The 13,548-nt window shown below is 58.8% G+C and overlaps 1 non-coding gene across 1 annotated transcript; it reads left to right on the top strand.

Annotated features, from left to right (window-relative positions):
- The first annotated feature begins 12,404 nt into the window (after positions 1-12,404).
- On the top strand, positions 12,405-12,523 carry LOC131860697 (5S ribosomal RNA). The gene has a single exon (XR_009359791.1). It is a non-coding gene; the product is annotated as a 5S ribosomal RNA (ribosomal RNA).
- Positions 12,524-13,548: the final 1,025 nt, after the last annotated feature.

Raw genomic sequence — 13,548 nt, 5'->3', positions numbered from 1 at the left:
CTCCGCTCTTTAATATCTCGTTAATACCGCCAAGGAAATGGCACAAGCACACACACACAAGCATCCTCGGAAGAGGACAGTTCGAGTGACAGGTCAAATCCAAGAGTTCCGAAGACTACCTCCAGGAACAATCGGGAACAAGACCGATTACAAGTCGTCGAGTCTGTTACTGGGCGAACACGAGATGCGCACAGGAAATCGATCAGCCCTCACAATGGCCCAAGGCCAGAGATCGGACTGCTACGATTTACCCCAACAATCATCGTGCCACTCTTCGCAGAGAGGTGATAGACGCCAACGAGCCCGCGCATAGCAATCGAGGTGTAAAAAGGGCGTTGAAGGCAGGAAGCCTGGACGAAAGAGGCTACGAGGTCACCTCGAAGCGGTCTAAGAATCGGGCGCACTTGGGGCGACTACCAGTGCCAACCCCTTATCCCGCGGTGCGTCCGACACACAGAAATTTCCAAGGCGGCCAAGGAGCCTCCCCGCATAGCAATCGGGGTGTGAGGTTACGGATGCAGCATTGATAGCAATCGAGGTGTGAGGCGAAGGATGCAGAAGTGAGAGCCGAGGGATGTAGCAGAGATAGCAATCGGGGTGTGTGATGCAGAAGAGATAGCAATCGAGGTGTGCGGTGGGAAGGGCCCAGCAGCCAGAATGCATGAAGCGACGGATGAAGCAGTGATGACAACCGGGCTGTGAGGAGAGGAGGGATGCAGCCAAGAAAGCAATCAGGGCTCGAGGCAAGGGATGCATCAAGGATAGCAATCATGTTGTGAGGCGAGATTCCAAAGGCTAAACGTGAGAGGCTGCAGGGTCGACTCAGAGAGGTCTATGCATGTGAGAGGCTGAAAGCAAGGTCGACTCGGAGCGGTCTATGCATCGGGCGCGCTTGGGGCGACTACCAGTGCCAACCCCTTATCCCGCGACGCGTCCGACAAAGAGAACATTCCAAGGCGGCAGAGGAGGTTACCAGCCGAAGGATGCAGTAGCAATAACAGGTATAGTTCCGCGGCGGCCGAGAAGACTCACCGCATAGGAATCGGGATGCGAGGCGAGGGATGCGGCGGGAAGGCCCCGACGGCTAAACGGAAGAGGCTGCAGGGCCGCCTCGGAATGGTCCAAGCATCGGATGCGATTGGGACGACTACCAGTGCCAACCCCTTATCCCGCGATGCGTCCGATACACAGATAGTTCCAAGGCGGCCGAGGAGCCTCACCGCATATCAATCGGGGTGCGAGGCGAGGGATGGGGCGGGAAGGCCCCAACGGCTAGACGGAAGAGGCTTCAGGGCCACCTCGGAATGGTCCAAGCATCGGACGCGCTTGGGGCGACTGCCAGTGCCAACCCCTTATCCCGCGATGCGTCCGATACACAGATGGTTCCAAGGCGGCCGAGGAGCCTCACCGCATAGCAATCGGGGGTGCGAGGCGAGGGATGGGGCGGGAAGGCCCCAACGGCTAGACGGAAGAGGCTTCAGGGCCGCCTAGGAATGGTCCAAGCATCGGACACGCTTGGGGCGACTACCAGTGACAGCCCCCTATCCCGCGATGCGTCCGATACGAAGATGGTTCCAAGGCGGCCGAGGAGCCTCACCGCATAGCAATCGGGGTGCGAGGTGGGGGATGCGGCGAGATGGCCCCAACGGCTAGACGGAAGAGGCCACAGGGCCGCGTCGGAATAGTCCAAGCATCGGACGCGCTTGGGGCGACTACCAGTGACAACCCCTTATCCCGCGATGCGTCCGATACGAAGATAGTTCCAAGGCGGCCGAGGAGCCTCACCGCATAGCAATCGGGGTGCGAGGTGGGGGATGCGGCGAGATGGCCCCAACGGCTAGACGGAAGAGGTTGCAGGGCCGCCTCGGAATAGTCCAAGCATCGGACGCGCTTGGGGCGACTACCAGTGACAACCCCTTATCCCGCGATGCGTCCGATACGAAGATAGTTCCAAGGCGGCCGAAGAGCCTCACCGCATAGCAATCGGGGTGCGAGGTGGGGGATGCGGCGAGATGGCCCCAACGGCTAGACGGAAGAGGCCACAGGGCCGCCTCGAAATAGTCCAAGCATCGGACGCGCTTGGGGCGACTACCAGTGACAACCCCTTATCCCGCGATGCGTCCGATACGAAGATAGTTCCCAGGCGGCCGAGGAGCCTCACCGCATAGCAATCGGGGTGCGAGGCGAGGGATGCGGCGAGATGGCCCCAAAGGCTAGACGGAAGAGGCTGCAGGGCTGCCTCGGAATAGTCCAAGCATCGGACGCGCTTGGGGCGACTACCACTGCCAACCCCTTATCCCGCGATGCGTCCGATACACAGATAGTTCCGAGGCGGCCGAGGAGGTGGGGGATGCGGCGAGATGGCCCCAACGGCTAGACGGAAGAGGCTGCAGGGCCGCCTCGGAATAGTCCAAGCATCGGACGCGCTTGGGGCGACTACCAGTGACAACCCCTTATCCCGCGATGCGTCCGATACACAGATAGTTCCGAGGCGGCCAAGGAGCCTCACCGCATAGCAATCGTGGTGCGAGGTGGGGGATGCGGCGAGATGGCCCCAACGGCTAGACGGAAGAGGCTGCAGGGCCGCCTCGGAATGGTCCAAGCATCGGATGCGCTTGGGGCGACTACCACTGCCAACCCCTTATCCCGCGATGCGTCCGATACACAGATAGTTCCAGGGCGGTCGAGGAGCCTCACAGCATAGCAATCAGGGTGCGAGGCGAGGGATGCGGCGAGAAAGCCCCAACGGCTAGAGGGAAGAGGCTTCAGGTCCGCCTCGGAATGGTCCAAGCATCGGACGCGCTTGGGGCGACTACCAATGACAACCCCTTATCCCGCGACGCGTCCGATACACAGATAGTTCCAAGGCGGCCGAGGAGCCTCACCGCATAGCAATCGGGGTGCGAGGCGAGGGATGCGGCGAGAAGGACCCAACGGCTACACGGAAGAGGCTTCGGGGCCGCCTCGGAATGGTCCAAGCATCGGACGCGCTTGGGGCGACTACCAGTGACAACCCCTTATCCCGCGACGCGTCCGATACACAGATAGTTCCAAGGCGGCCGAGGAGCCTCACCGCATAGCAATCGGGGTGCGAGGCGAGGGATGCGGCGAGAAGGACCCAACGGCTAGACGGAAGAGGCTTCGGGGCCGCCTCGGAATGGTCCAAGCATCGGACGCGCTTGGGGCGACTACCAGTGACAACCCCTTATCCCGCGACGCGTCCGATACACAGATAGTTCCAAGGCGGCCGAGGAGCCTCACCGCATAGCAATCGGGGTGCGAGGCGAGGGATGCGGCGAGAAGGACCCAACGGCTAGACGGAAGAGGCTTCGGGTCCGCCTCGGAATGGTCCAAGCATCGGACGCGCTTGGGGCGACTACCAGTGACAACCCCTTATCCCGCGACGCGTCCGATACACAGATAGTTCCAAGGCGGCCGAGGAGCCTCACCGCATAGCAATCGGGGTGCGAGGCGAGGGATGCGGCGAGAAGGACCCAACGGCTAGACGGAAGAGGCTTCGGGTCCGCCTCGGAATGGTCCAAGCATCGGACGCGCTTGGGGCGACTACCAGTGACAACCCCTTATCCCGCGACGCGTCCGATACACAGATAGTTCCAAGGCGGCCGAGGAGCCTCACCGCATAGCAATCGGGGTGCGAGGCGAGGGATGCGGCGAGAAGGACCCAACGGCTAGACGGAAGAGGCTTCGGGTCCGCCTCGGAATGGTCCAAGCATCGGACGCGCTTGGGGCGACTACCAGTGACAACCCCTTATCCCGCGACGCGTCCGATACACAGATAGTTCCAAGCCGGCCGAGGAGCCTCACCGCATAGCAATCGGGGTGCGAGGCGAGGGATGCGGCGAGAAGGACCCAACGGCTAGACGGAAGAGGCTTCGGGGCCGCCTCAGAATGGTCCAAGCATCGGACGCGCTTGGGGCGACTACCAGTGACAACCCCTTATCCCGCGACGCGTCCGATACACAGATAGTTCCGAGGCGGCCGAGGAGCCTCACCGCATAGCAATCGGGGTGCGAGGCGAAGGATGCGGCGAGAAGGACCCAACGGCTAGACGGAAGAGGCTTCGGGTCCGCCTCGGAATGGTCCAAGCATCGGACGCGCTTGGGGCGACTACCAGTGACAACCCCTTATCCCGCGACGCGTCCGATACACAGATAGTTCCAAGGCGGCCGAGGAGCCTCACCGCATAGCAATCGGGGTGCGAGGCGAGGGATGCGGCAAGAAGGACCCAACGGCTAGACAGAAGAGGCTTCAGGGCCGCCTCGGAATGGTCCAAGCATCGAACGCGCTTGGGGCGACTACCAGTGACAACCCCTTATCCCGCGACGCGTCCGATACACAGATAGTTCCGAGGCGGCCGAGGAGCCTCACCGCATAGCAATCGGGGTGCGAGGCGAGGGATGCGGCGAGAAGGACCCAACGGCTAGACGGAAGAGGCTTCAGGGCCGCCTCGGAATGGTCCAAGCATCGGACGCGCTTGGGGCGACTACCAGTGACAACCCCTTATCCCGCGACGCGTCCGATACACAGATAGTTCCGAGGCGGCCGAGGAGCCTCACCGCATAGCAATCGGGGTGCGAGGCGAGGGATGCGGCGAGAAGGACCCAACGGCTAGACGGAAGAGGCTTCAGGGCCGCCTCGGAATGGTCCAAGCATCGGACGCGCTTGGGGCGACTACCAATGACAACCCCTTATCCCGCGACGCGTCCGATACACAGATAGTTCCGAGGCGGCCGAGGAGCCTCACCGCATAGCAATCGGGGTGCGAGGCGAGGGATGCGGCGAGAAGGACCCAACGGCTAGACGGAAGAGGCTTCAGGGCCGCCTCGGAATGGTCCAAGCATCGGACGCGCTTGGGGCGACTACCAGTGACAACCCCTTATCCCGCGACGCGTCCGATACACAGATAGTTCCGAGGCGGCCGAGGAGCCTCACCGCATAGCAATCGGGGTGCGAGGCGAGGGATGCGGCGAGAAGGACCCAACGGCTAGACGGAAGAGGCTTCAGGGCCGCCTCGGAATGGTCCAAGCATCGGACGCGCTTGGGGCGACTACCGTTGCCAACCCCTTATCCCGCGATGCGTCTGATACACAGATAGTTCCGAGGCGGCCGAGGAGCCTCACCGCATAGCAATCGGGTTGCGAGGCAGATTATTTGGAAGGGAACCCCCTGGGATGCGGCTCAAGCAGTGCCCAAAGGGACTGGAATGCGGAATCACATCGAGAGACCCAAATGCTATACGAGGGCTCAAATCGAATTATCGATTTGGCCACGACATGGACGCATCGGAACGACTACCTTTGCCGAACCACTCGCAATTGCATCCATACCGAAACCAATAGACATTTCCGTTAGAGCCCTCGCATAGCATTCGGGAATCTCGCATGCCCCTCTAAATCGACCAATGCTGGCGCTCAATGAAAATCCGAGCGCTACCACCGTTCGAGCGCCAGCATTGGTCGAGTTAGAGGGGCACGGGGGAGAATGCTCCAGTCAACACCTCCCCTATATAAGTTATTTGTCCGATTCTCGCACAACCGTAGTCTGCCTCGTCGAATCAAACAACGGTCCCAGATTCCGACTTCCGTTCCGTAGAGACCCAAAAGCTAGATGGAGGCTCGCAAGAAAGAGTGTCGGCGCATAGCAATCGGGTTTCTCGAACGTTTAGGGACCGAGCTCACTTGCGGATAGGGCAAAATCCGCCAAGCAACCCAAAAGCTAGACGGGGGCTCGAATCGAATCGCCTAGGCGGCCACAACAACGACGTGTTGGATCGACTACCAGTGCCAAACCATTCAGCAAGACTAGTCTGTGTCGAGGCCGGATAGAGATTCTCAGAGAGCGCCCGCATAGCATTTAGGAGACCTGCCGCGTCCCTCACACTCGACAAATGGTGGTGCACGTTTATAAATCCGAGCGATCCCAACCCTTTCAAGCACCAACATCGGTCGAGATAGAGGGGCACGGAGGGGGCTGCGTGAGACAACACAGTCCCCTATATAAGTTATTTGTCCGATTCTCACACATCCGAAGAATGGTCATCAAATCGGACAACAGCCCAAACTTCCGACTTCCGTCCCAGAAAGCCCAAGAGCTATCTAAAACGTTCATGGCCGGAACTCGATCGCGGCTATACCAGTCCGCCAAGCAACCCAAAAGCTAGACTGGAGCTCTAGTCGAATCACCTCTGTGGCCATTGCAAGGACGTGTTGGAGCGACTACCATTGCCGAACCATTCCGCAGGTCGAGTCCATACCAAGGCCGCATAGAGATTCACGATGAGCTCCTGCATAGCAATCAGGAGACTTGCCGTGTCCATCACAATCGATAAATCCTGGTGCAAGATTTTTGCATCCGAGCGCTCCAACCAGTCGAGCACCAGCATCAATCGACATAAACGGGCACGGGGGGAGGATGCTCGAGAACACTACCTCCCCTATATAAGTTATTTGTCCGATTCTCAAGCAGCCGAAGTCTGGTCATCGAATCGGGTCAAAGACCACAACTTCCGACTTTACCCACAATGCAAGTCATCGAATCGAACATCGGCCCCCGAGTCGGACTCCATGCGTATGTCAGGTCATCGGACCCAAATTCCGCCTTCCTGCGCATGGCGGGCCATCAATATCAACTCGGTCATCGGACCCAAACTCCGCCTTTTTGCGTATGGCACGCCTTCAAATCGGTCATCGGACCCAAATTCCGCCTTCCTGTGCATGGCGGGCCATCAACATCAACTCGGTCATCGGACCCAAATTCCGCCTTTTTGCGCATGGCACGCCATCAACTCGGTCATCGGACCCAAATTCCGCCTTCCTGCGCATGGCAGGTCATCGGACACAAATTCAGACCTCGCCAATATGCCTACGTATCTAATCGGTCATCGGACCCAACTTCCGACTTCATCCATACTGTAGGGTCTTTGAGGTTGGCGCGGTGCGCTCAACCCAGGGAGTCGACCCATCGAAGCATACACCTCCCCTATATAAGCTATTTGTCCGATTCCCACACCTGTGTAGTTTGCACCTCTGACCAGGACATCGACCCCAACTTCCGAACTCGACTGCAACGACGGCACCAGCGCCTTGGTGCGCACCTTGCGACGCACAGTCCCAACATTCGCCTTCCTGCACATGGCAGGTCATCGGACCCAAATTCCGACCTCGCGAGTATGCCTACATATCGAATCGGTCATCGGACCCAACTTCCGACTTCATCCATACCGTAGGGTCTTTGAGGTTGGCGCGGTGCGCTCAACCCGGGGAGTCGACCCAACGAAGCATACACCTCCCCTATATAAGCTATTTGTCCGATTCCCACACCTGTGTAGTTTGCACCTCCGATCAAGACATCGACCCCAACTTCCGAACTCGCCTCCAACGACCGAACCAGCGCCTTGGTGCGCACCTTGCAACGCACAGTGCCAACATTCGCCTTCCTGCACGTGGCAGGTCATCGGACCCAAATTCCGACCTCGCGAGTATGCCTACATATCGAATCGGTCATCGGACCCAACTTCCGACTTCATCCATACCGTAGGGTCTTTGAGGTTGGCGCGGTGCGCTCAACCCGGGGAGTCGACCCAACGAAGCATACACCTCCCCTATATAAGCTATTTGTCCGATTCCCACACCTGTGTAGCTTGCACCTCCGATCAGGACATCGACCCCAACTTCCGAACTCGACTAAAAAGACCGCACCAGCGCCTTGGTGTGCACCTTGCAACGCACAGTGCCAACATTCGCCTTCCTGCACATGGCAGGTCATCGGACCCAAATTCCGACCTCATGAGCATACCTACTAATCGAATCGGTCATCGGACCCAACTTCCGACTTCATCCATACCGTAGGGTCTTTGAGGTTGGCGCGGTGCGCTCAACCTGGGGAGTCGACCCATCGAAGCATACGCCTCCCCTATATAAGCTATTTGTCCGATTCCGACACCTGTGTAGTTTGCACCTCCGCTCAGGACATCGACCCCAACTTCCGAACTCGCCTGCAACGACCGAACCAGCGCCTTGGTGCGCACCAAAAGTGCGCACTTTTGGAGGGCACTTTTGTGCGCTCCAAAGGTGCGCACTTTTGGAGGGCACTTTTCTGCGCTCCAAAGGTGCGCACTTTTGGAGGGCACTTTTTGGAGGGCACTTTTCTGCGCTCCAAAGGTGCGCACTTTTGGAGGGCACTTTTTGGAGGGCACTTTTCTGCGCTCCAAAGGTGCGCACTTTTGGAGGGCACTTTTTGGAGGGCACTTTTCTGCGCTCCAAAGGTGCGCACTTTTGGAGGGCACTTTTTGGAGGGCACTTTTCTGCGCTCCAAAGGTGCGCACTTTTGGAGGGCACTTTTTGGAGGGCACTTTTCTGCGCTCCAAAGGTGCGCACTTTTGGAGGGCACTTTTTGGAGGGCACTTTTCTGCGCTCCAAAGGTGCGCACTTTTGGAGGGCACTTTTCTGCGCTCCAAAGGTGCGCACTTTTGGAGGGCACTTTTTGGAGGGCACTTTTCTGCGCTCCAAAGGTGCGCACTTTTGGAGGGCACTTTTCTGCACTCCAAAGGTGCGCACTTTTGGAGGGCACTTTTTGGAGGGCACTTTTGTGCGCTCCAAAGGTGCGCACTTTTGGAGGGCACTTTTGTGCACTCCAAAGGTGCGCACTTTTGGAGGGCACTTTTCCTGCGCTCCAAAGGTGCACACCTAGGTGAGCACCTTCGACCACACCTTGTAGCACACCAAACTCTGACTTTCGACTTCATCCGCAATGCAGGGTCTTTGAGGTTGGCGCAATGCGCACAACCAGGGGAGTCGACCCATCAAACCCAACACCTCCCCTATATAAGCTATTTGTCTGATTCTCATACATGCGTAGCCTGCAGGAGCAATTAGGACATCGACCCCAACTTTCGGCTTCTAAACGAAAACAAGGTCTTTGAGGTTGGTGTAATGCGAACAACTAGGGGAGTCAACCCATCAAACCCAACACCTCCCCTATATAAGCTATTTGTCTGATTCTCATACATGTGTAGTCTACAGGAGCAATTAGGACATCGACCCCAACTTTTGACTTCTTAACGAAAACAAGGTCTTTGAGGTTGACGTAATGCGCACAACCAGGGGAGTCGACCCATCAAACCCAACACCTCCCCTATATAAGCTATTTGTCCGATTCTCATACATGTGTAGCCTGCAGGAGCCATTAGGACATTGACCCCAACTTTTGACTTCTTAACGAAAACAAGGTCTTTGAGGTTGGCGTAATGCGCACAACCAAGGGAGTTGACCCATCAAACCCAACACCTCCCCTATATAAGCTATTTGTCTGATTCTCATACATGTGTAGCCTGCAACAACGATTAGGACATCCACCCCAACTTCTGAATTCGTCTGCGTTGACCGCACCAAAGGTGCACGCCTTGGTGCTCACCAAAATCCGACTTCCGACTTCTTCTGCTATGCGGGGTCTTTGAGGTTGGCGCAGTGCGCACAACCAGGGGAGTCAACCCACCGAATGCAACACCTCCCCTATATAAGCTATTTGTCTGATTCTCATACATGCGTAGACTGCAGCAATGATTAGGACATCCACCCCAACTTTTGACTTCTTAAACAAGACAGGGTCTTTGAAGTTGGTGCAGTGCACACAACCAGGGGAGTCGACCCATCAAACGCAACACCTCCCCTATATAAAGCTATTTGTCCGATTCTCATACGTGTAGTCTGCAGCAGCGATTAGGACATCGACCCCAACTTCCGAATTCGTTTGCATTGACCGCACCAAAGGTGCACGCCTTGGTGTGCACCCTGGAGTGCACTTTGGTGCTCACCTCGGTGCACACTTTGGTGTGCACCTCGGTGTGCACCAAAGGTGCGCACCTTGGAGCGCACCAAAGGTGTACACTTTGGAGCGCACCACATAGGGTCTTTGAGAGGTTGGCGCAGTGCGCACACCAAGGTGGGTGTTGAGGTGCGTGCCGAGGTGGGTGGGTGCTAGGGTGCGCTCCATGGTGGGTGCCAGGGTGGGTGCGTGCTAGGGTGGATTCCAAAGAGGGTCATAGGGTGGGTGCCAAGGTGGGTTGGTGATATAGTGGGTTCAAAGGTGGGTACTAGGGTGGGTTCCAAGGTGGGTCACAAGTTGGGTGCCAGGATGCGTGGGTGTTAGGTTGGGTGCCAAGGTGGGCTCCTGCGTGGGTGGGTGCTAGGGTGGGTTTCAAGGTGGACGCGAGGGCGGGTGCCAAGGTGGGTAACAAGTTGGGTGTTAGGATGGGTGAGTGCTAGAGTGGGTGCCAAGGTGGGTGGGTGCTAAGGTGGATGCCAAGGTGGTTCACAGGGTGGGTGGGTTCTAGGGTGAGTTCCAAGGTGGGTCACAGGTTCAGTGCTAGGGTGGGTGTCAAGGCGGGTGTCGAGGTGCCTGGGTGCTAGGGTGTGGATGCCAATGTGGGTCATAGGGTGGGTACTAGGGTGGGCTGCAATGTGGGTGCCAAGGTGGGTAACATGCTCGGTGGGTTCTAAATTGGGTGCCAGGGTGGGTGTGCACCCACCTTGCCCGAGGTGGGTGCCAAGGTGCCAGTGTGGGTGGGTGCTAAGGTGGATGCCAAGGTGGGTGAGAAGGTGGGTGATAGGTTGAGTGGTAGGATGGGTGGGTGCCAAGATGGGTCACAGGGTGGGTGCAAGGGTGGGTAGGTGCTAGGGTTGGTGTCAGGGTGGGTGGGTGCTAGGTTGGGTTCCAAGGTGGGTGCGAGGGTGAGTGTCAAGGTGGGTCACAGGTTAGGTGCTAGGATGGGTGAGTGCTAGGGTGCAAAGGTGCCAGGGTGGGTGCTAGGATGGGTCGATGCTAGGGTGAGTGGCAAGGTGGGTCCACAAGTGTCAAGGTGGGTGCCGAGGTGGGTGCCAAGTCGGCGACTGCTATGGTGGATGCCAAGGTGGGTCACGGGGTGGGTGCCAAGTTGCTAGGTTGGGTTCCAAGGTGGGTGCCAACGTGGGTGCTAGGGTGCATGGGTTAAAGGGTGTGTCACAACGTGGGTGCCAGGATGGGTGCGCACCCACACTGGCCAAGACGGGTGCGGGTGCAAGGTTGGGTTCCAAGCCCGGTCACAGGCTGGGTGCTAGGATGGGTGGGTGCCAAGGTGGGCACCAGGGTGGGTGCACCCACCCTGGCCAAGGTGGGTCACGGGGTGGGTCCTAGGGTGGGTAACGGGGTGGGTACTAAGGTGCGTGCCAAGGTGGGTCATAGGGTGGGTGCCAAGGTGGGCACCAGGGTGGGTGTGCACCAACCCTAGCCAGGGTAGGTCACGGGGTGGTTGTCGGGGTGGGCGTCAAGGAGCCAAGGTGGGTGGCAAGTAGCCAAGTTGCGTGCCAAGGTGGGTGTCGGGGTGGGTGCCAAGGATCCAAGGTGGGTGCCAAGGAACCAAGGTGGGTGTCTGGGTGGGTGCCGAGGTGGGAGCCAGGGTGGGTCCCAAGGTGAGTGCAAAGGTGGGTGCGAGGGTCAAGGTGAGTGCCAATGTGGGTTCCAAGGTGCCAGGGTCAGGGTGAGTGCCAATGTGGGTTCAAAGGTGCTAAGTTGGGTGCGAGGTTGGGTGCGAGGGTGGGTGGGTGCCAAGGTGTGCTAGGTGGAAGCCCGGGTGGGTCGGCATCCCATGGGTGTCGAGTTGGGTGCCTGATGGGTGCTTCTTGTCAAGTTTTAGTCGTCGGGACTCATTTCGAGCCTTAGAGGTCGTTTCTTGTCCGGTTGCCCTGTCTTCGACCTGGGAACCCAATTTTGGTCCTCGGGTCCCATTTTTTTTTGTCTCGCATCCCACTTTTGGCCTGTGGCCTTTTCGGGGTCGATTCTCGTTTTGGGCATCAGAGCATGTTTCTTCTCCTAAAACCCAATATTTGTTTATTAAGTCTCGGAACACATTTTTGTTCTCGTGGACCCATCATGGGTCTTGGAACGCATTTGTGGTCCTTGGGTCCCATTTTGCATCCCGAAACTTGTGTTTTGGTGCTTGATCCCTATTTTGGGTGCCCACCTTGCACCAAGTGCGCACCCGGGGCAAACCGAGCGCCTTGGTGCACCGGGGCAAGATCGAGCGTGCACCCGAGGCGCCCCGAACATGCACCAAGGTGCACTCGGCCCACATGTGAGCGCAGGTCGTTGCGCCCGAGGTGGTGTGTGGGCACCGCGTTGCAGACGGGACACTGCACGCACACGACGCCCCCTCCAGGTGCACGCACGTAGGCCGGGCCGGGTGCACACCCGACGCCCTAGCAAGGTGCGCGCACCCGGGCAGGGCTCACACTTGGCGAACGGGGCGCACTTCGCGAGGGAGGGTGTGCACCTCGACGGGGGTGGGTGGCCGGGGTGGATTCGCACGTGGGTCGCGGTTTGCTAAGTACACACTGCGACAAGCTCATAACGGGTGCGATCATACCAGCGTTAGTGCACCGGATCCCATCAGAACTCCGCAGTTAAGCGCGCTTGGGCCGGAGTAGTACTGGGATGGGTGACCTCCCGGGAAGTCCCGGTGTTGCACCCTTTTTTAGTTTTTCGCCGGGCGTCGCAATGCTATTTGAATAAACCTTTTGCCCGTTTGCGTTCTCGTCGGGGCCGGGCCGGGCCGGGGTGCGCTGCCCGCACTACCGCGCGCGCGGGGGCGACACCGAGCGCGCACCCGAGGCGCCCCGAGCACACAGGCCACGGTGCAACCCGGGCGTTGTGCGCGCACCCCGGTGCGCCCGAGGTGCTGCGCGCGCACCCAGGTGAAATCGGTGTGCACCTCGGCCAGTGCGCGCTCGGTCGAGTCGCGCACGTTGGCCAAGGTGCACGGTGATGTTTCTTACTCTAAGGTTCCGCACCAGACGCGCGGGACAGGTGAGCGAAGCTGGGCGGGGCCGGGTGCGCGGCCGGGGCAGGTGCACGCAGCTGGAGAGAGCTTTGGAGCACACTTCGGAGCGCACCAATGATGCGCTCCATTCAAAAGTTTCCTGAAAAGGCAAAAAAAGTTGAGATTATAGAATTTCCCACTTGAGAGATTGTAAAAAAAAAAAATTTAAAATGAAGGAAACGCGGGTGCCAAGGTGTGCGCGCCCGGGTGCGCAGCCCAGCCAAGGTGTGCGCACCAAGGCGCCCACCCTGGCGAAGGTGCACGCAAGGTGCGCACCCGAGGCAAACCGGACAATTAACCCAACTTTCGACTTCGCGCGCACCTGCGCACCTTCGAGCGCACTTCGGAGCGCTCCTTGGTGCGCACCAATCTTGGGCACCTCGGAGTGCACCATGGCGCCCACCAAGGTGCGCACCCGGGGCAAACCGAGCTCCGACTTCGTGCGCACCTTGGAGCGCACGAAAGGTGCGCACCATGGCGCCCACCAAGGTGCGCAGCCCAGCCAAGGCGTGCGCATCAAGGTGCGCACCCTGGCGAAGGTGCGCACCCGGGGCAAACCGAGCTCCGACTTCGTGCGCACCTTGGAGCGCACAAAAGGTGCGCAACCCAGCCAAGGTGTGCGCACCCCGGTCAAACCGAGCTCCGAATCGTGCGCACCAGAGGTGCACGCCATCGTG

This window comes from Cryptomeria japonica, unplaced genomic scaffold (genome assembly GCF_030272615.1).
Source record: "Cryptomeria japonica unplaced genomic scaffold, Sugi_1.0 HiC_scaffold_15, whole genome shotgun sequence".
Lineage (NCBI taxonomy): Eukaryota > Viridiplantae > Streptophyta > Pinopsida > Cupressales > Cupressaceae > Cryptomeria > Cryptomeria japonica.
Note: the sequence above shows the minus strand (reverse complement) of the source record. Positions and strands in the feature narration are given on the sequence as shown.